This window comes from Pongo pygmaeus, chromosome 6 (assembly GCF_028885625.2).
Source record: "Pongo pygmaeus isolate AG05252 chromosome 6, NHGRI_mPonPyg2-v2.0_pri, whole genome shotgun sequence".
Lineage (NCBI taxonomy): Eukaryota > Metazoa > Chordata > Mammalia > Primates > Hominidae > Pongo > Pongo pygmaeus.
Window position 1 is genome coordinate 115,666,904 of NC_072379.2, and position 26,940 is coordinate 115,693,843.

Consider the following 26,940-nt stretch of genomic DNA (forward strand, 5'->3'; position numbering starts at 1 on the left):
TACTATGTTGACCGTGCTGGACTCGAATTCCTGGGTTCAAGCAATCCTTCTGCCTCAACCTTCTGATTAGTTAGACTACGGGTGTGCGCCACCATGCCTGGCTTAGAAAAGGACTTTATGTTGAACCTCTTTTCTCTTACAATCAAATAATAAATTCATTGAGTCATACTATTAGCGAGTCACAGTGCTTGGTGCGGGTGTAGAGGAATGGAATGATGACCAAGACATGGTCCCTGTCTTCAGTATCTTGAGATATTGAGCACTCAGGGAAAGAAAAATGGGCACAAAACTAACTCTAATCCAAAGTAAAATGTGTAGAACACAAAGGAGAAATAAATACCAAAACAAGGGGATGAGAGAAAGCTTTCAAATCATAGTGGTAGTTACTGGAATAACTTTAGGAATTCCCAGGCTGCTTGGAGAATGTGAGAATGTGCATCTGCTTGGTCCGTTCAGAAAACTGTCAGTGTGACAGATGGGAGGGTGAAAAGGAGGGAAAAGCTAGAATCAGTTGGGGTTAAATTGGAGTTCGTTTTGAAGGATTAAAAATAATTGAAATTCTGATATATTTTACCTGTATAGAAAGGGACAGGAAATAATATGAGAAACAGTAATAGTGGGGTGACCCATCATCCATATTTAACGTTTGTTAACATTTTGCCACAAGTGCTCATATTGCTTTCTCTCTCTTTTTCAAAAAAACTATTTTTTAGTACCCTTTTAGATGTGGCAGTTTTTCAGACTTTCCTTGTTTTTGATAACTTTACAATTTTGAGGAGTATCATATCTCCCTACAATCCTCTTGGATGTGGCAGTTTTTCAGACTTTCCTCGTTTTTGATAACCTTAACAATTTTGAGGAGTACCGGTCAAGAATTTTTTAGACTATCGCTTAACTGAGATTTGTTGGATATTTTTCTTATGATTTTCTGGGATTTTGAGTTTTTGGGAAGAAGACCACAGAGGTCAAGTGCCATTTTTGTCACGACATAATATCAACTTGACTTATTCCTCTGGCAGAGAGAGTGTTGATCAGGTTTCTTCACTGTAAAGTTACCCTTTACTTCCTCATACTGTGCTCTTGGGAAGGAGTTGGCTTTGCACAGGCCACACTTAAGGAATGAAGCTTTGTTTCCTCTTGTGGAAATAAATGAGGACCATCTAAATGAGAACAAGTAAAGGCTATTTATTCAAAGCCTCCCATAACAAAGGAGTCAGCCATCATCACTTGTGTTTGGCAGAGACTTGGAGGCAGTCAGAGGAGTAGGAACGCTTTATTGTAGAAAAAAGGGAAAGCGGCTGGGTGTGGTGGCTCATGCCTATAATCCTAGCACTTTGGGAGGCCGAAGCAGGCGGATCACCTGAAGTCGGGAGTTTGAGACCAGCCTGACCAACATGGAGAAACCCTGTGTCTAGTAAAAATACAAAATTAGCCGGAAATGGTGGCGCATGCCTGTAATCTCAGCTACTGGGGAGGCTGAGGCAGGAGAATCATTTGAACCCAGGAGGCAGAGGTTGCCGTGAGCCGAGATCGCGCCATTGCACTCCAGCCTGGGCAACAAGAGTGAAACTTCGTCTCAAAAAACAAAACAAAACAAAACAAAAGCAACAAAAAAAAGGAAAGCTATATTATAGAAAAAAGGGAAAGCTCCAGGTAGGTCCTGATTGGAGGCTGCTGACATGAAGAGGGTGGAATATCCTGTGTTATTGATTAGTGGTACATATTTTGCTTTCTCCAGCAAGTCTTAACTTAAAAGTGGGTACAGAAATTAGGGAAACTGTTAGTTACTGGTCAAGTCCTGACTGTTGGGCTAATTGTTACATAAGTTTTGTGCTTAGTCAGTTTAGGCTACTCTAACAAATATACCATAGGGCTCAGTGGCTTCAACAACAAACATTTATTACGTACAGTTCTGGAGGCTGGGAAGTGCATGATAAAGGGGCTGGAAGATCCTGTGTCTGGAGGGCTGGCTTCCTGGTTTGCAGATGGCCTTCTCCTTGTGTTGTCACATGGAAGAGAGCAGAGAGAGGAAGCAAGCTTTCTCCTGTCTCTTCTTATAAGGGAACTAATCTCATTTACAGAGCACTCCATTGTCATGACCTAATTACCTCCCAAAAGCCCCAGCTCCAGGTACCATCACAGTGGGGATTAGGCTTCAATGTATGAATTTTGGAGTGACACAAATATTCAGTCCATAGCATTGTGGTTTGGCTTTCTGGACTGGTGGTTGTAGGTTGTGAGTCAGAGAGCTATTTTTATATATGGTCTGGTCATTACCTGTTTGTATATTCACTCTTTCACCCGCCTCAAAGGTAGCGTTCTATATCAATTATTTTGAATTCTTCTGCATGGGAGATTTGTCTCTTCTCTCCCATCTATTTTTTATTTTTTTATTTTTTGGAGGGACTGGTTCTTTATTTCAAAAAGACATTTGTCAATATTCAGTATCAAAACAGTTGCACTATTGATTTCTCTTTCTCCCAATTGGATCCAAGGAGACCACATCAAAGGAGAGTACATTTTAAGCCAGTAAGCTGCAGGATGTACACCTAACAGACCTCCTAGAAACCTTGCCAGAAAATGGGGACTCGGTGTGGAAAGAAACTTTAAAAGATCAGTAAACTGCCAGCCCGCAGACTGCAGAGGCTGTCACAGCCAGGTGGGATGGCCAGGGTGCCACAAACCCAAAGAAGCAAAGTTTAAAAATAATATAAAATTTAAAAAGTTTTGTACATAAGCTATTCAAGATTTCTGCAGCACTGACTGATACAAAGCACAATGAAATGGCGCTTTTAGAGACAGCAGCTTCAAACCCAGAAAAGGGTAATGAGATGAGTTTCACATGGCTGAATCAGTGGCAAAAACATAATCATCTTTCTTTCAAGGAGGCAGGAAAGCAATCAAGTGGTCACCGCACCATAAGGGTCACATGATCCATTCTGTAAGCAGTTGGGAGGGGGTAGAGATGGGACAAAAATTTGATCTCAGAGGTCTTACCATCTTAATTTGGTCAATTCTAATGAAAAAAAAAAAAAGAGGAAAAAAGAAAGAATGTTGTCCAAAGGTATCTTAAAGCTGAAAACTTGAACAGCATATTTTTGTTTGTTTGTTTTTGTTGTTATTTGGCTAACTCCTCCTGGAATCACCTTTCTGGTTTAGCTGATACTTTGTACAGAGCAATGAGGTTTCCCATAGTGGAGTCTTTCCCTGGGCTCTGTTTGGCTCTCAGTAAGGCAGGCCTATACCTTTTCTTCTCTATGGAGCGGGCAATATGCATTAAGTTGAAAAGTCACCTTCCAAAAGTGAGAAAAGGATTAGATTGCTGCTTCAGGGCTGTGGAATTACTTGGAATGTTTTACAAATGGTTGCTACAAAACAACAAAAAAAGTAATCACAAATGTGTACATCACAATATGCCTTTTAAAGACATTATGCATTGTGCTCACACTCCCTTAAATGTTGTTTCCAAAGGTGCTCAGCCTCTAGCCCAGCTGGAATCTCCGGGAAGAGGCAGAGACAGTTTGGGGAAAAAGACACAGGGGAGGAGTGGGAGGCAAAAGGGGAAAGCAGCCTTCCAGTTAAAGATCAGCCCTCAGTTAAAGGTCAGCTTCAGGCAGGCTGGCCTCAGGCAGAGTCAGGGTCAGAGGGAGGAGGAGCAGCAGGGTGGGACTGGGCGTTCTACATCTCATTCAGGTCAAGCAGAGTCTGGACCAGCATCTTTTGTGTACAGAGGCGCTGTCCTTTGGTGCATTTGAGTTTATCTTCCAGGTCTTCAATTGTATTTTCCAGCTTGCTACCGATCTCTCAGCAAACCCATCATGGGTCTCTGCCTCCTTGAATTTATCAGTAAGAATCTTGATCTCTTTCTCATATTTGTCTTCTTTTTGAGAGTACTTTTCTTCAGCAGCACTCAGACACTTCAGATTCTGGTCCGTCAGTCTGATCTGCTCATCCATCTCTCGGCAATGGTACTCTGCCAGCTCAGTTTGTTCCTCTGTGCATTCCAAGTCTCTTTCAATGATCACCAACTTATGAGCTACCTCTTCATACTTCCTATCTGCCTCTTCTGCAATGTGCTTAGCTTCTTTGAGTTGAATTTCCTGGAGTTCCATCTTTTCTTCATCTTTTAAGGGCTGGTTTTCAATAAACTTCATACCTCTCTCACTCTTATCAGCAGTTTCTTCCGCTTCTTCCAGCTTTTGCAGGGCAGTGGCCGGGCGCTCCTGAGCACGGTCCAGCTTCTCATGAACCAGCTGGATCCTACGGTTCAAGGAGGCCACCTCAGCCTCAGCCTGTTCCCAGGAACACCTTTCTCCCTCAGCTTCTCACTGGAGACGATCAGTTCGCTCCTCTGCATCATCTGCCTGCTGCTGCAGAACCTGGATATTGCCCTTAACCACCTCGATGGTGGTGATCCCAGCCATGGTGGCCACTCAGCTACTGCTCGCACTCCGATTCCTGCCTCCTCCGCTCGGTGTTGCAGCCTCCTCTCCCTCCCCCATTTATTTATTCACTTATTCATTCATTTGTTTATATCAGTATGGATTCATGGATATTTATTTTATACAGGTTATAATCCAATACTACTTTATTTCATTGTTCACATTTTTCCAGTTTTGGCCCATTGAGAGCTCTGCTGCTTGGCTTCTGTGTTCCTTTGACATACTCCCATGATAGTGGGTTTTTCTTTTAAGAATTTCCTTACTTTTTAGCACCACAAGATGTTCTAGGCCCATCTTGTTTATTTCTTGTCCTCAGTCTCTCTCTCTCTTTATTGATTGGTTAATTGAGACAAGCTCTTGCGCTATCACCCAGGCTGGAGTGCAGTGGCACAATCATGGCTTATTGCAGCCTTGACCTCCCAGGCTCAAGCAATCCTTCCATCTCAGCCTCCCGAGTAGCTGGGACTACAGGTGTGTGCCACCACGTCAGACTACTTTTTAACTTTTTGTAAAGATGGGGTCTCCCCATGTTGCCCAGGCTGACCTCAAACTCCTGGGCTCAAGTGATGCTACTGCCTTGGCCTCCCAAGGTGTTGGGATTACAGGTGTGAGCACTGCTCCTGGCCTCTCTGTTTTTAAAAATAAGCTGTTACCTAGACAGAAAGCTACTCCTACATCCCTTTCCCCACATGTTTTCTTTATTGGTAACGATTGTCCTGAAGTTGGTATTGTTCCCATGTATTTAATGTATTCATCAACAATGTATAGTTATTTTGTGAGTTTTAAAAATATACATGATAGACTGCTGCCCATACCCTTCTGCAACTTGTTTCTGTTATCAAACATTATGTTTATGAGATCTTCCCATGTTGTAGATATAGTTAATTTAATTGTTACATAGTATTTCATTGCATGAGTATACCACGGCTTATCCATTTTGCCATAAATAGGTAAATTAATGCTGCATGGACCTCTTTACACGTGTATTTGATTTATCAAGGGAAAGTGTTATCAATAGTAATGGGATCAACTAGGGAAAGTTTGGAAATTTGTGGGGGACATTTTATTTTTTAAATTTTTACATATTTATTTTTTCTTCAGGAAATGCCAGCAGGAGGGATATTTTCAATTATTGATTGGGAGGGCCTTATTGGCATTGAGACAGGGTGAGGACAAAGGATATATGATGACCTGTGATGTGTGTGTCTGCCTTTCTCCCATATTATTTTTAAATATCCCCCTCAGGTATTCTTGTACTTAAAAATTCTTTGTATGATGATCTGACTCTAGAACCTCCATTTTGCATATAAAACCAAAGTATTTTTGGCATGGTTTTAGTATATGCCTTTTTTTTTTTTTTTTTTTTTTTTTTTTTGAGACAGAGCCTCACTGTGTCACCCAGGCTGGAGTGCAGTGGCGCGATCTCAGCTCACTGCAAGCTCCGCCTCCTGGGTTCACGACATTCTCCTGCCTCAGCCTCCCGAGTAGCTGGGACTACAGGCGTCTGCCACCACGCCCAGCTAATTTTTTGTATTTTTAATAGAGGCGGGATTTCACTGTGTTAGCCAGGATGGTCTCAATCTCCTGACCTCGTGATCCGCCCGCCTCGGCCTCCCAAAGTGCTGGGATTACAGGCGTGAGCCACCGCGCGGGGACTTTTTTTTTTTTTTTTAATTTAAACTATCATGCACATTGAGGGAAGAATTTACTTTGTTCAGAACTTTTACCAAGTTCTGAACAAAGTAACACACTTGTATCATCCTGCATTTGTAGGTTTTGCATTCATGATGACAGTATATAGGGGTGCAAATGTCTGTTTACTTCATTAAATCCTCTACCAAAGTCATGAAAAAATTTGCATTTTTAATATAATTATATTATTCTAAATAGGGCCAGGACTAAGGTGAGGCAAGTGAGGTTGCTTAGGTACAAAATTTGAGGAGATACAAATGCAAGTGTCCTGTAAGTGCAGGTTCAGCACTTTCACTACTTTGCCTGCTTAAATTTTGCACCCTGAGCACCTTGCTTGCCTCATCTCAATTCTGCCCTGATTATAAATAATATTTTATGTATTTTTTTCATATTTTAGTTAGGCTTTTGCATTAGTTCATTTTCATACTGCTATGAAGAAATACCTGAGACTGGGTAATTTATAAAGAAAAAGAGGTTTAATGGACTCACAGTTCCACATGGCTGAGGAGGCTTCATAGTCATGGCAGAAGGTGAAGGAGGAGCAAAGGCATGTCTTACATGGTGGCTGGCAAGAGAGCGTGTGCAGGGGAACTGCCCTTTATAAAACCATCAGATCTCATGAAACTTATTCACTATCACAACGGCATGGGAAAAACCCACCCCCATAATTCAATTACCTCCCACTAAGTCCCTCCCATGACATGTGAGGATTATGGGAGCTACAATTAGAGATGAGATTTGGATGGGGACACAGCCAAACCATATCAGATAATATGGGGGTTTTTTGAAAACAATTTTTTTTTTTGAGATGGAGTCTCGCTTTGTCTCCCAGGCTGGAGTGCAGTGGCATGATCTTGGCTCACTGCAGCCTCTACCTCCCAGGTTCAAGTGATTCTCCTTCCTCAGTCTCCTGAGTAGCTGGGATTACAGGTGCCTGGCTCCACACCTGGCTCATTTTTGTATTTTTACTAGAGACAGGGTTTCATCATGTTGGCCAGGCTGGTCTCAAACTCGTGACCTCAAGTGATCTGCCCGCCTTGGCCTCCTAAAGTGCTGGGATTACAAGCATGAGCCACCATGCCCAGCCTTTTTTTTTTCCTTTGAAATTTATATGTGTTAGGTAGATTATCTATTATGTTTGTTATAGAATAGAAAAAGGGTGTTTCAATAATTTCCTTTAAAAGGAAGTATTAGATCTGATTGGTCTGAGAACCACTGCTTTAGGACACATACTTGGAAGTGCCCTTTGCTGGGCCATATGAGTATCTTCAACTTTATTGGGTATTGCCAGATTCCTTTACAGAATGGTTGTCTCAGTCAGAGATTGCTGTAGTGATGCTACATTAAAAGAAACAAGGTTGGTCACGGTGGCTCACACCTGTAATCCTAGCACTTTGGGAGGCCGAGGTGGGCAGATCACTTGAGGTCAGGAGTTCGAGACCAGCCTGGCCAAAATGCTGAAACCCCTTCTCTACTAAAACGTACAAAAAAAATTAGCCAGGCGTGGTGGCAGGAGCCTGCAATCTCAGCTACTTGGGAGGCTGAGGGAGAGAATCGCTTGAACCCAGGAGGCGGAGTTTGCAGTGAGCCAAGATCATACCACTGCACTCCAGCCTGGGTGACAGAGCAAGACTCTCTCAAACAACAACAACAACAAACCCCAAAAGACCCCAAGTTCAAAACTCAGTGCCTTAATATAGTAAGTATTTATTTTTCCCTGTCAACCTGTGGGTAAATTGCAACAAAAATTAGCTGGGCAGGATTCTGGACTTCAGGCTCTGAGCTCCAGTCTGCAGGTTGGATTGAGGTTGGGTTCAGGTCTGCTCCATGTCTCTCATTCTCTTGGACTAACAGCTACCTAGGACATGTTTTCCTCATGGAAAGTGGCAGAAGCAAAAGAAGCCAAGTGGAAATATATAACACCTTATGAGGGCCATACATAGAACTGGCTCGTTGTCATTTTTGCTCACATTTCATGGACCCCAGCTTGTCACAAGGCCAAGCCCAACATCCATGAGGTAGGGCAATATATTCTGTATATTCTAGTGAATGGTACTGCAAAGTTATCTGGCAATGATGTGGATTAGAATTCTAGTACAGGGAGGGTGTGAAGAATTACGAATAATGATTCAGTTTACCACATGGTTGTACCATTATATACCTCACCAGTAATAGATGCAAACTTCTGTTTCTCAACATCTTCACTAGTCTTGATGTTACCCAACTTCAACATTCTTGCTAGTTTGATGAGTGTTAAATGACATTGTTATTTTAATTTTCATTTCCAATTATATAGGTCTTTCAAAATACTATCTATTCATTTTAAAAGATTAGTTTTAGCCTCCACTCTAATGTCAGTTAGAATAAAGAGGCTTTTTGTGATGAAAATAAAAATTTGGAATCTGAGATTATGATAGTTATAATCAATTGCTCACTTTGGCTACCAATTAATTTGTTTTTCTTTTGCTTAAGTAATGTCAGATATTCTGAGGACCATTAAAATGTCTAGACTCTGTTCTCCAAGCGCCCTGTTCTAACATTCTGATTCTGTGTACATGATGCATTCGTAATTTTCTTTCCATGTAATAAGCTAATTTTATTGACCCCACTAAGTAAGGTGTAGGCATTATATTCCAAACTACTCTTGCAAAAGTGTGACTGTACTGCAAAAAATGCAGATGTTATGGGTTTCAGTAAATGGATTTCTGGTATGTTTCTCTGGGAAGAATGCTTCCTGTTTATTGGCACTCCTCTGATGTGGAGGCAGGTCTTGCTGGTGAGCTGCATTCAGGTGAGAGAGGGGTGGGAAGGAAGAAAGGCACCCGCAGAGCTTGTGCCTTGTAAATATAATCTCATTTGTGCTGGGATCAGACAGATCAGTCCAAGAGTGGTAGTATTTTTTTATGTTTTTATATATTTTTTTATTTTGAGACAAAGTCTCGCTCTTTTGCCAGGCTGGAGTGCAGTGGCACGATCTCGGCTCATTGCAATCTCCGCCTCCCAGGTTCAAGCAATTCTCCTGCTTCAGCCTCCCAAGTAGCTGGGACTACAGGCATGTGCCACCACGCCCAGCTAATTTTTTTGTATTTTCAGTAGAGACAGGGTTTCACCATGTTGGCCAGGATGGTCTCGATCTCTTGACCTCATGATTCGTCCGGCCTTGGCCTCCCAAAGTTCTGGGATTATAGGCGTGAGCCGCCGTGCCCGGCTGAGTGGTGTATTTTTAAAGAAGCATAGGCCATGCCTGCAAAAACAATAAAAGTTGAAAAGGAATTTCTTTCTATACTGTTATTTCTTAAAGGAGATACAATTCATAACCCCAGTAACATTTCCAGAGCCCTCCTTTGGCTTCTACTTCTCATTTCTCACTTCTCTCCTCAGTTCTGTCTCCTGTGCCTGGTCAGCGGAGCTTTTACCATTCTCACTCTCATCTGCTCAGCTGAGCTTGGCTGAATCATTCCATGGGCCAGCCTCATATCCTTCTGGCCAGCCTCATATCCTTTGGTAAAACATGGAGACTTATGTGATATTTTCAGAGAAGAACCACAGTTGAGGAAGGCCAGGCCAGTGTCTGTGGAACAATGTCTCTCTTACCAGATAAGAAAGAAGTTGCTTCCTGACTTGCAGGTGTGAAGTTTTCTGATGTCCCCTGATTTCCTTTTCCCAGGAGGCATCAGCTTCCACAGGATTTGGAGAGGATGTATTCCACTTCTGATATCTTAGAATCCAGAATCTTGAAAGACAACAGAGGAGATCAAAGATAGAATGGACCAATTACATTCTAGAAAAGGCTGTTAACTAGAATTTTGTTTAGGGATAGTGGGATAAAGTAAATGCTTCAATATACATTATGGAGATTATTATGACTGACAAAGATAGGGCACTGTATTCAAATGAAGGTCCTAGCAGGAAACAGATCATACATTCTATCTATCTGTCAGTCTGTCTGTCTGTCTGGTCTGTCTATCTATCTATCTATCTATCTATCATCTATCTATCTATCTATCTATCTATCTATCTATCTATCTATCTATCTATCTATCTATCTAATCTATCTATCTATCTAGAGACAGTCTCGCTCTGTTGCCCAGGCTGGAGTGCAGTGGCATGATCTTGGCTCACTGCAAACCTACAGCTCCCAGGTTCAAGCAATTCTCGTGCCTCAGCCTCCAAGTAGCTGGGACTACAGGCATGCACCACCAGGTCCGGCTAATTTTTTGTCTTTTTAGTGGAGACAGAGTTTTGCTATGTTGCCCAGGATGGTCTCAAACTCCTGAGCTCAGGTGATCTGCCTGCCTTGGCCTCCCAAAGTGCTAAGATTACAGGCATGAGCCACTGCGCCCGGCCCAAATCATGCATTCAAATTGGCAACTGAAGAGAATTTAATAAAAGGCTATTTACAAAGGTATTGGCAGGATAATAATAAAGAATGTTTTATTGGTAACAAAGGATAGCACATTACCCTGGAGCAAGCAGCAGAAGGGAGCCATGACCATCCTTGGGCACAGCTCTAAAACCTGGGGAGGCAGCCATGTGGAAAGGCTGCGGTCTTCAGTGGAGAGACAGCCAATCTGTGCATTGGGAGCGGGGGAAAATGCTCTGTGCCTATTCTTCTCCCACCCTATTAATCCCCTGTTGGGGTCTTTCATTGGCTGAACCCGGCCAGAAGCCTAGGGCAAGCAGCAGGGAAAGTGGAAGGGGAGGGACAAATGGAAAATAACTAGTAGAAGACATTTTCTCTGACTCACTGAAATATTTTTTTGTTTCACTGTCTCTTTTCCTAACAAGAGGCATTTCTCAAGATTCCATTTACAGCAGTCTTCTTGTCTTATGCTGTGTCTTTCAATAAGCTTGTATAAATGAAAGTGAGATCTTTCTCCTTTCTGTCCTCTCCCAGCTTCCAGGTTTGCATTTTCAATTGCCTGTTGTATATTTTCACTGAGGCATAGATTACTAGCTCCATCTCTTCCTTTTAACAGAGTGCAATTTCTCTTCAAGGCTCTTAATAGTCTTCATCTGTTCTTTCCTGTATATACATTGTTACTAAATCCCATTAACTTTGTATTGCCTTAATCTCTCTTTGCTTCCTACTTCTGCCTTTATTTCAACACTTATAATCTTATTACAGTAATCTCCCAACTGGTCTTCCTGCCTCTAATCTCTCCTAATCTATCCTATATGCTGGGATATTGCTTGAAAATTCTTTAGTGTCTTTCTATTGCCTAGCAAATAAAATAAGAGACACCTAAACCTAATATCCTAGGCCTTCTACCGTGAGTGCCACTGCATGTTTCTGGCTTGATACTCACTGCCTTCCTTCATACACCATGCTCCATTCGACGTATGCTTTACTAAATGTGACTTTATCATATTTATCATGCTCGTATTCCTTTTTTCTTTTTCTTTTGTTTTTCGTTTTTTTTTTTTTGTTATTGTTGTTTTTGAGATAGAGTCTCACTCTGTCGCATGGGCTGGAGTGCAGTGCTGCGATCTTGGCTCACTGCAACTTCCGTCTCCTGGATTCAAGCAAATTCTCCTGCCTCAGCCTCCCGAGTATCTGGGATTACAGGCGCCCATCACAACACCTTGCTAATTTTTGCATTTTTAGTAGAGACGGAGTTTCGCCATGTTGGCCAGGCTTGTCTCCAATTCCTGGCCTCAAATGATATGCCCGCCCTCGCCTCCGAAAGTGCTGGGATTATAGCCATGAGCCACGGCGCCCAGCACTCATATTCATGATCACCTTAAAAATTCTTCACTTTTGTTGTCATGGAGGCCAGATGAGTCATCTGCAAGTTAGACGCCTGTAGTTTATCTGAGTCCAAACACTTCCAAATATCCCACATTCAAAATGTCCCACATAACCAATATACCCCATTGGCTCCTTAGTCTCCTTGTCCTGTGGCTCCTTCACAGGAGCTTCACTTTTCCCTCCAGAGTTTTACTCGATGCTTGATGGTGCATCCTGGCTTGGAAGCCCCTGGACTTTGACATGCTCTGGGTCTTTTCCCCTCAGTGGATGTTTGTCTACAAGCTGAGCTCTTCCAGCTGCTGTTGTCACAAGAAACAGCTGGCAGTGTATATGGAGGCCTCTCTAGCATTCCTCACTCACCTTTAAGTTAAAATCGTTATTTTAAAATAATTTCAAATTTGTAGAAAAGTTGAAAGTACAGTACAGTTTTTTCTTCGAGAACCATTAGATGCTGATGTGGTACTTTATCACTCTGAAATACTTTAGTGTATATTTCATACAAACAAAGATGTTCTTCAAAATAACCACAGTATACTCATCAAAATAAGAAATTAATTAGATTTGTTAATCAGAAATTGGTACAGTGACACCATCGAATTCTCTCGATTCTATGCAAGTTTTGCCAATGGTTACAATATGCTTTACAGCAAAATAATTCAGTTCACAATCATGCCTTCCGTTTAGTTGCCGTGTCTCTCCAGACTCCTTTTTTTCTGCAAAAGTTCCTCAGTTTTTCCTTAACTTTGGTGACCTTGACCTTGATAGTTTTGATGAATACTTGCCAGTTATTTTGTAGAATACCATTCAATTTGAATTTGTTCAGTAGTTTTTTTTTTTTATATATAGACAATCTTGCTCTGTCACCCAGGCTGGAGTGCAGAGGCTCACTGCAGCCTCAACCTCCCAGGCCCAAGTGATCCTCCCCCTCAGCCTCCCAAGTAGCTGGGTCCACAGGCACATGCCACCACACACAGCTAATTTTTTTTGTAATTTTTGTAGAGCTGGGTTCTCACTGTTTTGCCCAGGCTGGTCTCAAACTCCTGGGCTTTAGTGATGCTCCCACCTCGGCCTCCCAAAATGCCAGGATTATAGGTATGAACCACTGCACCTGGCCTCAATGGTTCCTCATGATTGAATTCAGGTTATGTAGGTACCCTTGGCTGTGATGATGCTATGTTTTTCTCATAGAATCTTATCAGGTAGCAAATGATTTTTCTTGGTCCTGTTATTGATTATTCTCATTGTGATTACTTGATTAGGATGCTGTCTGTGTAAAGTTATTCTATTCTCTTTTGTAGATAACAAGTATTTTCATAGAGACACTTTGAAACTGTAAATTCTTTATCAGACGCTTAATGTACAGTCATGTGTTGCTTAATGACAATCCCTCCTTTCTGGAATACCTCCTGAAGGACCTGTTTGAAGCTGTTTTACAGTGAGCTAAGTAGGAGTACACTCTAAAATAATGATAAAAGTGTAGTAAATACATAAACCAGGAATATAGTCATTTATTATCCTTTTCAAGTATAATGTACTGTACATAATTATATGTGCTATACTTTATTTAATTGGCAGTGCAGTAGGTTACAAAAGTGAGTAATTATTTGTGCTACAGTGTTACAATGGCTGCAAAATCATTAGGTGACAGGAATCTTTCAGTTCCATTTTAATCTTTTGGTATATAATCTTGGCAGTAGGTTACAAAGTGAGTAATTAGTTGTGCTACAATATTACAATGGCTGGGACATCATTAGGTGATAGGAACCTTTCAGTTCCACTTTAATCTTTTGGTTTATAATCTTGCACTGTTGTTTAATGTGGTCTGTCATTGACAGATATGTTGTTATGTGGTGCATGACTGTATTCATTTACTTCTGCTGCTGCTGCTGCTGCTGCTGCTTCTTCTTTTTACTTCTTCTTTTTTTTTTTTTGTTTTTTGTTTTTTGAGATAGACTTTCGCTCTTGTTGCCTAGGCTGGAGTGCAATGGTGCAATCTTGGCTCACTGCAACCTCCGCCTCCCAGTTTCAAGTGATTCTCCTGCCTCAGCTTCCCGAGTAGCTAGGATTACGGGCATGCGCCATCACGCCCGGCTAATTTTGTGTTTTTAGTAGAGATGGGGTTTCTCCATGTTGGTCAGGCTGGTCTCAAACTCCCAACCTCAGGTGATCCGCCTGTCTCGGCCTCCCCATTTACTTCTTTAAACCAGTGTAGACTCCTGCTTTTCTGTTGTATTCAGTGGGATATAGCCTATTTTTACTATCATTATTTTAATACTCAAATTATCCTAGATTTGGCCCATGGAAGCCCCTTCAAGCTAACTTCTCTATCCTTTTGTCATGTCCCTATTGTTCTTTGAGGACTTGATTACTTTCTAAGATGTCCCAGTCTCATCTTGTACTTTTCCTGTTCCATTCTTGGAATCAGCAGTTTCTCTGAGGATCCCTTTTTCATTTTAGTGGAGAAAAATATTTAGAAGCCAAGATCTGAGCACAAGGTATGCTTGTTGCCATTAAGGAGTTGCTGTTCCCAGTCCTCTCAGGGGAGAGTAAGGGAATATATGTATATATTCATATATAGATCTATGCACTTTTACCTGTATATTTTTTTGTTTGTTTGTTTTTGAGATGGAGTTTCATTCTTGTTGCCCAGGCTGGAGTGCAATGGCGCAGTCTCAGCTCACTGCAACCTCCGCCTCCCAGGTTCAAGCGATTCTCCTGCCTGAGCCTCCCAAGTAGCTGGGATTACAGGCATGTGCCGCCTGGCTAATTTTGTATTTTGAGTAGAGGTGGGGTTTCACCATATTGGCCAAGCTGGTCTTGAACTCCTGACCTCAGGTGATCTGCCCGCCTTGGCCTCCCAAAGTGCTGGGATTACAGGTGTGAGCCACTGGGCCCAGCCACATGTATTGTTTTTATATCTAGTTCTTATCTATCTCTTTTGAAATTATAAGTTCATGTTGATATCTCAGATCCTCATCTAATCTCTCCATTTCCTTCTTTTCATATTTGTTCATTTCCTGAAAATCAGAAATGTAGGTCCCATTATCCTTAATATATTTACTTATTTGCTTAACCCATCTGTATGTAACCAGTATCTCTTAATATCCCCCCTCACCTCACTCTGGCTTTGATATCACATGCTTGGGTTTTGAAACCACATGCTGAGCATCCTCCTCAGAGGCTTTGCTCAATTGTCTGGGCTCCAGCACCCAATATCCTCTACATCCATCCCCCTTCCCCTAGGGGATGCCTCCTTATACACACTGGGCTCTGACACCACGTGCAGCCTGCCCTCTGTTTTTATACCCTCCTTTCTCTGCTTGGGCCATGACACCCTAAGCAGGGCTGCCCCATGCATCGATGCTCTCCTCACCTTGCTGAGTCTCAGTGCCACTGCCAACCCCCGCTGTCTGTCTTCACCCAAGCATAGATACCTACCTCGCTTGGCCCCACCTATGACTTTAGAACTATGTAGGAAGGGGAAGAGAAAGAAGAGGTGGGCCCATCTTTATGGTTGATTCTCCTCTCACCCCTTTCTCTTTCTTGCTACCTTTAAGAAAATCCAAATAATATATTAATCAGTTACTACATACTTAAAGTTTTTGGTCTCATTCTTGGTTCCAAAGTCATGTCCTCTTTCATTAAGCTAAGCTCTCATCTATTCGTCACATCCTTCAGTTCTTAAGGTGGAATCGATCAAATTATGTGAAGATGTAAGGCCTTGAAGAAACCTTGCAAACCTTGCTACAAAGAGTACAAAGAGCATGTCTATTGGAAAGCAGCAGTTTGAATGCTAGCTCCAGTTTGCACATATTTATGTCAGCTGTGTGTGTGTGTGTGTGTGTGTGTGTGTGTCTGTGTCTGTCTGTCTGAGAAAGAAGAGAAACTTTTGAAATTGGGCTGAATAATTTATAAAGGACTCCCTTGTTGTGATAGTCTTTAAACATCCCCAGATTTGGCCTGTCAATCTGAGACTTCTCAGCCTCCATAACTGTAAGAAATAAATTCCTTTTCTTTATAAATTACCTAGTTTCAGGTATTCTATTATGAGCAACAGAAAATAGACTAATATAGGCTCTGTTTTCTTTTAAGATGGCAGCAGTCTGGTTAATCCCAAAGTCTGTGGGATTATCTGTTATACAATAGCGCATCTCTCTTTTCCATGTTGGGGTCAGTTACGTGTGCCCTAAGCTAAGTGCTCAGTGAGTTTGTGTGCACTTCTATTGTATTACTTAATTTTTTCCCAAGGACACAGTAATAGTTAGATGGTGGGGGGTGGGGTAGATGAGGAGATGACTCTATCACTTAATGTCTGTATGACTTAGGATACATTATTTAATATGTGAAGGTCAGTTTTCTCATTTGTACAGTGGGGATTTTAATAACTTTCTTACCCTGTTGCTGTGAGGGTTAAATGAGATACAACATATGTAAATATGCCCAACATATGTGCAGCGTCAGTGCTCAATATAGGCATTTGCTTCCCTCTACTGCAGGTTTCAGATCATGCAAGGATGTTAAAACAGCTCAATCTGGACTGTTTTCATGACCATTCAGACTTAATATTTACCCGAAAACTGGCGTTACCCTTGATTTAGTCGTGATGTGATTATTAAATTTGTTAAAAAAATTGGGTCCTGAATAAGAACTGTCCACGATTTGGATTTTGGCAGGTAATTTAGCTGTACCATCAATGGTAACTGTTTATCCAGAGTAATTCTTTTTACCACTAGATGGTGCTTGTCCATATATTTGTAAGGCTCTCCTATATAAAGTTACATAATTTGGGGTAAAACACATCTTGTTGACCTTTGAATATTGTATAGTGGTATTGATACTCATGTTCACCTTGTTGATGAGATGTTTTTAAGGGTAAAATTTAGGGTAGGATTTGATGAGAATTTAAAAGTTTGGATCATTTTGTTTACCCATATAATTCCCAACTCCTAAGTTTAAGATATTTACTAAAAAAATGACGAGATGGGAAGAATTAATGTGGGTAATATGATATTCGCACACATTTTGAAATGTGTGCGAAATTGGACCTAGGCTAGTTCATGAATTTGTTAGAAGTATCAAGATAATTAAGCAATTTGTAGGCCCACATAATTTCCTCTTGATTTTTCAATAAGAACAGAAAAGCTTAGCAGACATTTCACACTCAAATGTACTAGTAGTGGATAGTCAACATCACGTACAACTCAGAGTACGCATCATTTGAAGGATGGTGACATCAAAAAATATAAAGCAATTTTTGTTTGACTTTCTGAACAAATTCAACAAGCAAATTGAACATGCCTCACATGGGGATACAGAGATGAGACATGGTCCCTTCTTTCATGAAGTTAGGAATAATTAATTGTGTTTGACTGAGGTTAGCTGGTATAATAGAGATTGTGTGGGATCAGAGGAAAAGGTGATCAGAATTTGTGTTATGCAACTATTTTAGATGAGCTACAAGGAAATCCCTGCTAGAGATTTCCTACTCTGTGCTTTCCACAAATAGCTGACATAACCAGTTTGGAAATAAATAGTTTGGTGATTTATTTTATTTTACTTTATTTCATTTTGAGACAGAGTCTCGCTCTGTTGCTGAGGCTGGAGTGCAGTAGCATGATCTTGGCTCATTGCAACCTCCGCCTCCCAGGTTCAAGCGATTCTTATGTCTCAGCCTCCCAAGTAGCTGGGATTACAGACTAATTTTTGTATTTTTAGTACAGATGAGGTTTTGCCATGTTGGCCAGGCTGGTCTCAAAATCCTGACCTCCAGTGATCTACCCACCTTGGCCTCCCAAAGTGCTGGGACTACAGATGTGAGCTACCACGCCCAGCGTGATAATTTTAATTTTCAGTATTTCTCAACACTAACAGCGTTCTGGGTTGTGTGAGTAGAGTCTATTTTAGTTGAAAGTGGGATGATTCTGCTGTTTCATTCTAACTGTAAGTGGAAAGGAGGGGAGGAGATGGGGCTGGTGGTGAATTGAGAGTTGAGGGGTACTGAAGCAGACAGAGTCAATGAGTTGAGAGGTGGTGGTCATGTAAGATAAGGGGTTTTATTTGTAAGCAACAGAAACTGACTCTATTTTAAGGAAAAGTGAAAAATTTTCAGAATCTAATAAAAAGCTGAATAATTCAGTTTCAGAAAGGACAAAATCAAGAGCATTTTCAGGGGTTTAGGTAGCAGGAAGTAATAAATCATTTTCTCAGGATGCCACTGTAAGAATAAATGGATTCCAGCTGCTTCAGTTTTTTTCTTTATTATTTAAAAAAATCACTGATAAATACCATATTCTTTGGAGACAGCATAAGTACCAATCCCAGTTGACATCAGTTGAAATGGGGAAGGCTAGTGTAAGGGAAAAGAGGAGCAGGTTTTGGCTGAAAGACTAATTTTGGATGTCAGTGGAAGAGATTCAAATATTCAAATTGAGATATTGTGTAGGTAGTTGGATATATGAGTCTGGAGGTAGAGAGAGAGAGATTTTGGATAGGTGGTATTTAAAGTCATGGGATTAGATATGGTTACTAAAGAAGTGAGTATACATGAGAGTCCTTAAATTGTATGGTGGGGCTTTCCAACCCAAAGAGGATGGGAGGAAGAAGAACCAGGAAAGGAGACTGAGAAGGATTAAGAACTTCTGCTGCTGGGCCTTTGAGTGAGAATTCATGTGTGTGTTCAAATTCTCTGAGCCCTTTCACATAGTCTGCCTATCCACATTCTTAATCTCCAACCTTTGTGCTACCAATCCTTCAGTCCAGCTTTTTCAGCAGGACATTAGCCATTGCTCAGGAATATATATAGATTTTGATCCTATGGCTTTTCTTCTGGCAGACAAAGTAAGAAGATGTATTATTTGAAGACTCTGCCTTCATTATTCTCAGTCACCCCAAAGAAGAGCTATAAGCAGTAAATGAGTACTGGCATGTCGTATAGAGCCATCAAAATGGGCTGGGTATTTTTCATCTTTAAGTATCTAACTGGGTTCTGGGTGAGTCCCCATGAACTGGTATATGTTTGAGGCAAAGGAGTAGACTTACTGGGTGTGCACATCCTATTATGCAACATCCTGGGCCTTTGGGCCTGCTGTGGCATCATTGGCTTGGCTGTTCAAGGCTGCAGCAAGAAAACTGCTCCTCTTTTGACGTTCTTTGCCTAGTCTCAGATTCTTGTCACTAAAAATTGTCCTCTGATTTGGTTCCTGACTCTGCATCACACCCTAAACTTCAGACATACTGATTTTCCATGAGATTGGTCTTGGCTCCAATCCCTTCACTTATATTGGCCACATTTCTTCAGAGTAATTTCTGACCTTTTTATTGGCTTAGATACCTCAAAGGAAACCTATTATCAGGGGCTTCTCTTGTTCACGTCTGGCATCAGTCTGTCTTTGGTACCAGAAATCACACACTCTGAATAAACCTTTTTTCTTCTTTTGACATGGAGTCTCACTCTGTTACCCAGGCTGGAGTGCAATGGAGCAATCTCGGCTCACTGCAACCTCCGCCTTCCAGGTTCAAGCAATTCTCTTGCCTCAGCCTCCTGAGTAGCTGGGATTACAGACGCCTACCACCACGCCTGACTACTAATTTTTGTGTTTTTGGTAGAGACAGGGTTTTGCCGTGTTGGCCAGGCTGATCTCGAACTCCTGACCTCATGTAATCCACCTGCATTGGCCTTCCAAGGTGCTGGGATTACAGGCGTGAGCCACTGCACCCAGCCCACCTTTTCTTATTTTCGAAAATTTTCTAGGCAGTCCTAATATAATGAATCATTTTTCTCCTTTGCTAGTTCAGGAGTACTGGCTGAACTAGTTAAATTAACCCCTATTATGACTTGTAAAAATCCAAACTGCTTGAAACATTTATATAATTCTATAGGAGGCCTCCTATTTTCCTGAATCAGCCCATATCTCAGCTACATTAGTTGCTTTGATGAACTTGGTGGTCAGAGTGTTTATGTGGATCTCTTTGGAGTAATATTGGTAGAAAATTAGGTTTTGAGTTTACCCACTGTTATAAAATGGAATGTTTATTGATATTTTAAAAATGACACTGAGGGATATTTTCTCTTCTGCTTTCTTTCATTAAACTGGTTCACTTGAAGCCAATATTTTAGCGGTCTGCTGCATTTAGTTTTTACTATATTTTTCAGAGAGTCCTTTAACATTGTTATATACAGATTTCATAGTCAAATTTATTTTTGAATTTTATTATAAAACTAATTCATCTTTGCAGACCAGTGTATTTTAATAATATTATGATCACTAGAGGGCACTCTTTAAAAGATAAAGCAGATTTTTTTCATCTCTCAATTTTTGAAATCTGTGTGATCATAGCTATTGAAATAATTGAAGGTAGTGATTAAAATGATTGTTGTGTTCTCATTAAATATGGGAAGCGTAAATCATAATCTATAAAGGATACCGAAAATGCTTTAAATAATCAACCAAATACAGGAATGGAGATGTTGTTACTTGAATTGACTATCCAACTTGCTTCAGGCTGAACTTCCAAAATGCACACTTTTAACATGACAGACTTGGACACTAATGCTGTGAAACATATATATATTTTTAAAATTCAGCAAATAGCAAATACCTACTGAGGGTTTACGATGCGTTAGGCTCCCTAGAGGACACAAAAATGATTTAGATACAACCCTTGTCCACAGCGAATGTATGATCTAGCATAGTGGTATCCAACAGAAATATGATATACAAGCCACACATGAGCCACATATGAAATTTCACATTTTCTAGAAGACACATTAACCAAGAGAAACAGATGAAATCAATTTTTATAATATCTTTTATATAACCCCATATTTTCAAGATATTATCATTTCAAAATGTATTGAATATAAAAATTATTAATGAGACATTTACAGGTTGTTTTTGGTATTAAGAGTCTGAAATCCAGTGTGTACTTTACATTTCTAGCACATCTTCCCTTGCATTGGCCACATTTCAAGCGCTCAGTAGCCATATGTAGCTCGTGGCTACCCTTTTGGACAGTGCAGCTCTGGCTCCCTTCACAGCTGTGGAGCTCAGCATTTTCACTAGGCTGCATCCTGGAGATTTAGGTAGTAGCCTCTCAATCTTTATTAAGGTATCATTTATATACCAAGAAATTCACCCATTGTAGTGTGCAATTCTGTTACCCCCTCTCTTTTAAACAGCATCTGTTCTTACTCCAAGGATGTAACATCTTATCTCTCTGAGTTTTTTTTTTTAAGTGTTTTGTTGGTTGTTTTTGTCAGTATTTTGTTAGAAATTTTCCTCAAAGAGGCTTGTAATCCCAGCACTTTGGGAGGCTGGGGTGGGAGGATCGCTTGAGGCTAGGAGTTTGAGACCAGCATGGGCAACATAGTAAGACCCCCATCTCTAAAAAAATGTTTTAATTAGCTGGGCGTGGTGACATGTACCTGTAGTCCTAGCTGCTCAGGAGGCTGAGGTGGGAGGATCATTTGAGCCCAGGAGTTCAAGGTTACAGTGAAGTTTGATTGTGCCAGTGCACTCTAGCCTAGGTGACAGAGTGATACCCTCTTTCCAAAAAAAAATTTTTTTTTCTTTGTGTCTGGTGATCCTTGATTGATAGAAAACCATATGTATGTGTGTGTGTGTTATGTGGCATAGATTGGTGATTAACCATGTTTTTGTTTGTTTGTTTTTGAGACAGAGTCTCGCTCTGTTGCCCAGGCTGGAGTGCAGTGGCATGATCTCGGCTCACTGCATCCTCTGCCTCCCGGGTTCAAGCGATTCTCCTGCCTCAGCCTCCTGAGTAGCTGGGACTACACGTGCCACCACACCTGGCTAATTTTTTGTATTTTTAGTAGAGATGGGGTTTCACCGTGTTAGCCAGTATGATCTCGATCTCCGGACCTCGTGATCCACCTGCTTTGGCCTCCCAAAGTGCTGGGATTACAGGTGTGAGCCACCGTGCCTGGCCAGTGATTAACCTTTGATTTCTCTGTAGAGTGAGTGAGTAAGTGAATGAGTAAAAATGAGTAATTTGTCTTTCAGCTTTCTTCTTTATTCTGCTTGGACCATTTTCTTTCTATTCTGGATAAACTCATTCCTTTTACTTTTGTTCAGCAGACTAGCTCTGCTTGTGCCTAGGAATCAATCCCCTTCCTCTAAGGGCTCAGTGTTGTTTTGTTTTGTTCTGTTGTATGCACACAGGGGAAACAACATTTTAAAAAATGTTGTAATGGTCCAGGTGTTATAATTCCACTGAAAAAAATAAAAGATGGTAGAAGATAGGTGGATTACTTTCTCTTTGTGATATAAATTGCAGTATACAAGCATAGGTTGAACTATGTATTCTGTGTACTTTCCTTTAGAAAGCTGCATACCCAAACTCTTTTCAGATTTCTAATTAAATATCACCTTCTAAGTTCAGCCTCCCATGACCCTTTAAAACTGTAAATCCCCTTCCATACCCATCTATATACCCTGGCACTGACTGTTCCTTTTTCTTGCTTTGTTGTTATTTTTTTGGTTGCACTTATCATTATCTGACACACCATATACTTTACTAATGTCTTTCTCTCCCTAAAATGAGAATGGAAAATTTAAAAAGTAGACTTTAAAATTAATGTAACATTCATACAGAAAAGAGCAGATATTCTAAGTTTAAAGCTTGGTGAATTTTCATTAAGTGACAGATACATTTGATTACCGTGTCCCAGATCAAGAAACAGAACATTACCAGTACTGAGAGGCCTTCCATATGCCCCTTCCTATCACTAACCCTGACCCAAATCTCTCCTCAAAGGTTTGTTCATTCTCATTGCATTGGTTTGCATAGTACTCCATTGTATGATCACATTTTATTTATCTATTATACTTTTGATGTATATTTGGGTGATTTCCAGTTGGACCTATTATGAATAGTTAGTATTTTGTTTTGAAAAAGACTGAAAGGTTCCTAGGCTACTACTTTTTCCACCCTGACACATGCCTCCTTTGAGGCATTAAGCAGGGCTCTCTGCTTGAATTTGGGGAGGCAGAAATGTTATTCAGCCATGTATTAGTCTGTTTTCATGCTGCTGATAAAGATATACCCAAGACTTGGAAGAAAAAGAGGTTTAATTGGACTTATAGTTCCTCATGGCAGGGGAGGCTTCAGAATCATGGGGGGAGGCAAAAGGCACTTCTTACATGGTGGCGGCAAGAGAAAATGAGGAAGATGCAAAAGCAGAAACCCGTCATAAAACCATCAGATCTTGTGAGACTTGTTCACGACCAAGAGAACAATATGGGTGAAACCGCCCCCATGATTCAAATTATCTCCTACTGAGTCCCTCCCACAACACGTGGGAATTATAAGAGTACAATTCAAGATGAGATTTGGGTGGGGACACAGAGCCAAACCATATCATTTCACCTCTGGCCTCTCCAAATTTCATGTCCTCACATTTCAAAATCAATCATGCCTTCCCAACAGTCCCCCAAAGTCTTAACTCATTTCAGCACTAACCCAAAAGTCCACAGTCCAAAGTTACATCTGAGACAAGGCAAGTCCCTTCTGCCTATGAGCCTGTAAAGTCAAAAGCAAGCTAATTACATCCTTGTACAGATATTGGGTAAATACAGCCATTCCAATGGGAGAAATTGGCCAAAACAAAGGGGTTACAGGGCCCAGCCAAGTCTAAAATCTAGTGGGGCAGTCAAATTTTAAAGCTCCAAAATGATCTCCTTTGACTTCAGGTCTCACATCCTGGTCACACTGATGCAAGAGGTGGGTTCCCATGGCCTTGGGCAGCTCTGCCCCCATGGCTTTGCAGGGTACTGCCTCTCTTCTGCTGCTTTCATGGGCTGGTGTTGAGTGTCTGTGGCTGTTCCAGGTGCATGATGCAAGCTGTAAGTGTAGCTACTATTCTGGGGTCTGGAGAACAGTGGCCCTCTTTTCACAGCTCCACTAGGCAATGCACCAGTAGGGACTGTATGTGAGGGCTCTGACCCTACATTTCCCTTCTGCACTGCCCTAGCAGAGGTTCTCCATGAGAGTCCCATACCTGCAGTGAACTTCTGCCTGAGCATCCAGGCATCTCCATACATCTTTTGAAATCTACGTGGAGTTTCCCAAACCCCAATTCTTGACTTCTGTGCACCTGCAGGTTCAACACCACATGGAAGCTTCCAAGGCTTGGGCTTGCATCCTCTGAAGCCATGGCCTGAGCTTTATACTGGCCCCTTTCAGCCATGGCTGGAGCTGCTGGGATGCAGGGCACCAAGTCCCTAGACTGCACACAGCACGAGACCCTGGCCCTTGACCTTGAAACCATTTTTTCCTCCTAGACCTCCAGGTCTGTGATGAGAGAGGCTGCCACAAAAGTCTCTGACATACCCTGGAGACATTTTCCCCATTGTCTTGGAGATGAACATTCGGCTCCTCATTACTTATGCAAATATCTGCAGTTGGCTTGAATTTCTCCTCAGAAAATGGGATTTTCTATTGACATCATCAGGTTGCAAATTTTCTGAAGTTTTATGCTCTGTTTCCCTTTTAAAATGGAATGCTTTTAACAGCACCCAAGTCACCCTTGAATGCTTTGCTGCTTAGAAATTTCTTCTGCTGGATACCCTAAATTATCTCCCTCAAGTTCAAAGTTCCACAAATCTCTTAGGCAGGGGCAAAGTGCCATCAGTCTCTTTGGTAAAACATAGTAAGAGTCGCCTTTGCTCCAATTCCCAAGTTCCTCATTTCCATCTGAGATGACCTCAGTCTGGACTTTATTGTCCATATCGCTATCAGCATTTTGGGCAAAGCCACTCAACAAGTCTCTGGGAAGTTCCAAACTTTCCCACATTTTCTTGTCTTCTTCTGAGCCTTCCAAACTGTTTCAGCCTCTGCTTGTTACCCAGTTCCGAAGTCACTTCCACATTTTCAGGTATCTTTTTAGCAACGCCCCACTCTACTGGTAACAATTTACTGTATTATTCTGTTTTCACACTGCTGATAAAGACATACCTAAGGCTGGGAAGAAAAAGAAATTTAATTGGACTTACAATTCCACATGGCTGGGGAGGCCTCAGAATCATGGCAGGAGGCAAAAGGCACTTCTTACATGGCAGCAGAAAGAGAAAATGAGGAAGATGCAAAAACGGAAACCCCTGATAGAACCATCATATCTCGTAAGACTTGTTCGCTACCATGAGAACAGTATGGGGGAAACGGCCCCCATGATTCAAATTACCTCCCACTGGCTCCCTCCCACAACACATGGGAATTATGGGAGTACAATTCAGGATGAGATTTGGGTGGGGACACAGAGCCAAACCATATCAAACCATATTTGCATTCTCCACTAATAGAGCTCCTTGAGAACAGAAATCTTGACTTAATCATCTTGGAAACTTTAGTGTTTGGCATGGGCCAGGAGCATAATAATCTAAAGACTATATCTGAGGGATCACTTCAGCTTTTATTCTCAGAATAGATACCAGAGCTAGGGGAAATAGAGTTTATTTAGAAGGATCAGGGATGAAATTGAGACTCACCATGTAGAAACTTCAAAACTAGCAATAAGAGAGGTTCTAAATACATTGAAGGCAGAAATGTGGCTAAGGAATCAGTAGTGTACTTTGATTGTATTGTATAAGGTATTTTCAGATAGAAAAGCAGGTAGTAGAAATACTAAAAGAATTTTTTGCCTTAGTGTAAAGTAGATAATGAGAGGTAGATGCCTAATTTCTTAATTTTCTTTTTAAAATTATGCTAAAATATATATAACATTTACCATTTTGACTATTTTAAAAGTATACAGTTACGTGGCATTAAGTACATTCACATTGTTATGCAGTCATCACCACTGTTTATCTCTAGAACTTTTTCATTTTCACCAACTGAAACTTTGTACCCATTAAACACCAACTCCTCATTCCACCTTCCTGCTAACCCTTGGCAATCACCATTCTACTTTCTGTCTGTATGAATTTGACTACACTAGGAGCCTAGTTTAAGAGGAATCATGTAATATTTATCCTTTTATGACTAACTTCACTTAATATAATGTCTTCAAGATTCTAAAATTTTCTGTTGAAGCAAATAGACTGGAGGATGGTTTGAGGTTGATTAATAAATAAAAAATACTTCACTCTCTGAGATTCAAAGACATCTTTCCAAAAGCATCAAGGAAACTTAAAGGCATAATTAATTATTTGCCAAAATATATAATGTTTAACTGACCGGTGATTTTTATGCACAATAAATAATAGAATCATTGACTAAGGAAACAACTATAAATCTTTGGGGAAAGAAAGCCTGATTTTTATGATAGAATCTACTAGATGTGACTGGGAGGGTATAATTACCTCCAAACAAGGATAAACCAATGGACGCAATGTTTTTAGATTAAAAGAAAACCTTTAGTGATATTTTTATACTCAAGACTATTAAAAATGAATTCATTAATCATTAGAGGGAATACTTTGACATTGGAAGAGTTCTCTGTTAGAGACCATAATAAAGAGAAGTAAGTATTTAGCTGTGGAACATGAAGTGCTAACAGTGGTTTTTCTGTTGGGAAACTGATGCTGGAAATATGTGTAATTTAAAATAAATGACTAGAGATTGCATGATGTACCAGTCCTTTTCTGTTTGCTCTTTCATACTTACTTTTCACTCTTTTTTACCATTTCCTTCTTTCCTGGGAGGTAATCAGGATGGACTTTTTCAGTCAAATGTCTTGCATGCCTCTGTATTCTGGTTGGGTTTAGCCCATGGGAGGAAGCCTGGTAGGAGACTGGGGGACTTAAGGAGAGTGACTTATCTGGCTGTGCTCCTCCACCAAAGCCTGTGCCCTTTGTACACCTTTATTAAATTCTCCTCAAAATCTTCTGAGTGCAGTATCTGCTTTCTGATATGACCTAAGTAATACACATAACAAAATCTAGTACATAGTTGGAAGAGAGGAAGGAATCACCAACCCAAGAGATCTGGATATTAGTCTTGTCTTTGCTCTTACTCATAAGAGACAAAATAATCTCTGTGCCTTTGCCCTTTGACAAATGAGGAATAGTAACCATCCTCGTCCTAGGGTGGTTTTGT

The 26,940-nt window shown here is 40.9% G+C and overlaps 1 protein-coding gene and 1 pseudogene across 9 annotated transcripts in view; one reads left to right on the forward strand and one right to left on the reverse strand.

Moving 5' to 3' along the window:
- Nucleotides 1-26,940, forward strand: part of ST7 (suppression of tumorigenicity 7) — a 275,445-nt gene that overhangs the window by 15,666 nt on the left and 232,839 nt on the right. The window lies entirely within an intron of this gene.
- LOC129040725 (tropomyosin alpha-3 chain-like) lies at nucleotides 3,679-4,424 on the reverse strand (annotated as a pseudogene).